This window comes from Pseudoliparis swirei, chromosome 22 (genome assembly GCF_029220125.1).
Source record: "Pseudoliparis swirei isolate HS2019 ecotype Mariana Trench chromosome 22, NWPU_hadal_v1, whole genome shotgun sequence".
NCBI classification, from domain to species: Eukaryota; Metazoa; Chordata; class Actinopteri; order Perciformes; family Liparidae; genus Pseudoliparis; species Pseudoliparis swirei.
Genome location: NC_079409.1, coordinates 23625616 through 23628756, shown reverse-complemented (window position 1 = coordinate 23628756; position 3141 = coordinate 23625616). Strand labels below are relative to the sequence as shown.

Below are 3141 nucleotides of genomic sequence, written 5' to 3'. Positions count from 1 at the left end.
TTCCAGCGAGGTGATAACGCCGCTCCGCCGAGAGAGATGAATGTGAAGCGTCTGGCGGCAATCTGATGGAGTCAGTCAGAGGGACAGAGCAGGAGGCAGACATGGAGAGCCAGAGGAGGAGACATGCAGCCTCACTCTGCGCTCAGATCCAGAGCAGGACGTCACGGCTGGTTCAACCGAGAGACACATGAAGCATTGAGTTGGAACCGCGTCAGGAACCTGACTTCATGAAGACATCATTAGAGGTGAAGCTGTGAACTCATTGGTTACTGATCAGAAGACAGCGTGTTAATATGTGGAGATGGTTCTCCTCGTGGCTCAGGGGTCAGGGGTCAAGGGTCAGTGTTGCAATGCCCTTACACTGATTCACTATTTGAAAGAAGACTAAACATGGCTGTAAAATACACTGACCTTTAAATCCTGAAGAAATCTGCTTTACAGAGCCTGCAGTCCGGATGTGCGCTGCACGCTTGAGTTTCCACGAGAAGGAAAACATTATTTAGGAACGTTCGGCCCCAAATGGTTTTGTTTGTCTCACTTCAGATTTATTGTCTCACGTGCACTTAAGAAGTACTTTGTCCAAATAGAAACTCCTTTGTAAAGCAGCCCGAGTGTTTTACAGATCGTATTGTGGAAATACAAAAGAGATTTTATCGCAAACATAAATTGATACTATTGAATACGTGCAAGTAAAGCTGCAGAATAAAACAAGGAAATTGGAAAACAGCATTTCACGAGGCATCGATATGAAGGACAGTAATGTTTTTACACCTGTCTCCATCAATAACTATACGATGCAATGTGAAGCCTGTTTTAGAAATGTTCTTTATTCTCCTGGCTTCCTAAACAACTCAAGATCCATAAGTCTGACAGACAGAAAGAGAAAATACATTCAAATGATTTTTTGTATCTGTCATTTGAAAAACAGTTCCTCACCTCTTCATTCAGCTCATCATTCGACTCAGTCGGGATGTCTGCTGTCGCAGAATGGACGGCGCTTCAGGAGAACCCCTGAATGAGCAGCACGAGGAAGACGAGCAGTACGAGGAAGACGAGCAACACGAGGAAGACGAGCAGCACGAGGAAGAAGAGCAACATGAGGAAGACGAGCAACAACGACCTGCAACACATCCAGAAAAGGAGAGCGAGAGACGAGGAGGCCGAAGCAGAGTTTATACCTGAGACTGGAGGGAACCGTTAGGAAGCACGACGTCAACTAGAAGCACGACATCATCTAGAAGCACGACATCATCTAGAAGCACGACATCATCAGAAGCACAACGTCATCTAGAAGCACGACATCATCTAGAAGCACAACGTCATCTAGAAGCACGACGTCATCTAGAAGCACGACATCATCAGAAGCACAACGTCATCTAGAAGCACGACATCATCTAGAAGCACGACATCATCTAGAAGCACGACATCATCTAGAAGCATGACGTCATCTAGACTAGAAGCACGACATAATCTAGACGCACGACATCATCTAGAAGCATGACGTCATCTTGAAGCATGACGTCATCTAGAAGCATGACATCATCTAGAAGCACGACATCATCTAGAAGCACGACATCATCTCGAAGCACGACATCATCTAGAAGCATGACGTCATCTAGAAGCACGACATCATCTAGAAGCACGACATAATCTAGAATCATGACGTCATCTTGAAGCATGACGTCATCTAGAAGCATGACGTCATCTAGAAGCACGACGTCATCTAGAAGCACGACATCATCTAGAAGCATGACATCATCTAGAAGCATGACATCATCTTGAAGCACAACATCATCTAGAAGCACAACATCATCTAGAAGCACGACATCATCTAGAAGCATGACGTCATCTAGAAGCACGACATCATCTAGAAGCACGACATCATCTAGAAGCATGACGTCATCTAGAAGCATGACGTCATCTAGACTAGAAGCACGACATAATCTAGAAGCATGACATCATCTAGAAGCATGACATCATCTAGAAGCACAACATCATCTAGAAGCACGACATGATCTAGAAGCATGACATCATCTTGAAGCACAACATCATCTAGAAGCACGACATCATCTAGAAGCATGACGTCATCTAGAAGCACGACATCATCTAGAAGCACGACATCATCTAGAAGCACGACGTCATCTAGAAGCATGACGTCATCTAGACTAGAAGCACGACATAATCTAGAAGCATGACATCATCTAGAAGCACGACATCATCTAGAAGCACGACATCATCTAGACTAGAAGCATGACATAATCTAGAAGCGTGACGTCATCTAGAAGCACAACATCATCTAGAAGCACGACATCATCTAGAAGCACGACATCATCTAGACTAGAAGCACGACATAATCTAGAAGCATGACATCATCTAGAAGCACGACATCATCTAGAAGCACAACATCATCTAGAAGCACGACGTCATCTAGAAGCATGATGTCATCTAGAAGCACGACATCATCTAGAAGCATGATGACATCTAGAAGCACAACATCATCTAGAAGCACGACGTCATCTAGAAGCACGACATCATCTAGAAGCACGACATCATCTAGAAGCACGACATCATCTAGAAGCATGACGACATCTAGAAGCACGACATCATCTAGAAGCACGACATCATCTAGAAGCACAACATCATCTAGAAGCATGACGTCATCTAGACTAGAAGCACGACATCACCTAGACTAGAAGCACAACATCATCTAGAAGCACGACATCATCTAGAAGCACGACATCATCAGAAGCACAACGTCATCTAGAAGCACGACATCATCTAGAAGCACGACATCATCTAGAAGCACGACATCATCTAGAAGCACAACGTCATCTAGAAGCACGACGTCATCTAGAAGCACGACATCATCAGAAGCACAACGTCATCTAGAAGCACGACATCATCTAGAAGCACGACATCATCTAGAAGCACGACATCATCTAGAAGCATGACGTCATCTAGACTAGAAGCACGACATAATCTAGACGCACGACATCATCTAGAAGCATGACGTCATCTTGAAGCATGACGTCATCTAGAAGCATGACATCATCTAGAAGCACGACATCATCTAGAAGCACGACATCATCTCGAAGCACGACATCATCTAGAAGCATGACGTCATCTAGAAGCACGACATCA

At 44.5% G+C, this 3141-nt stretch overlaps 1 long non-coding RNA gene across 1 annotated transcript in view; it reads right to left on the bottom strand.

The window, feature by feature from the left end:
* LOC130213181 (uncharacterized) overlaps positions 1–1221 on the bottom strand; it is an 18987-nt gene extending 17766 nt beyond the window's left edge. Inside the window, exons 1-2 of the long non-coding RNA XR_008835458.1 lie at positions 937–1221; positions 412–469 (exon numbers count right to left, since the gene is read on the bottom strand). This is a non-coding gene — a long non-coding RNA (uncharacterized LOC130213181). The remainder of the gene's footprint in view (positions 1–411; positions 470–936) is intronic.
* Between the last annotated feature and the right edge of the window lie 1920 nt (positions 1222–3141).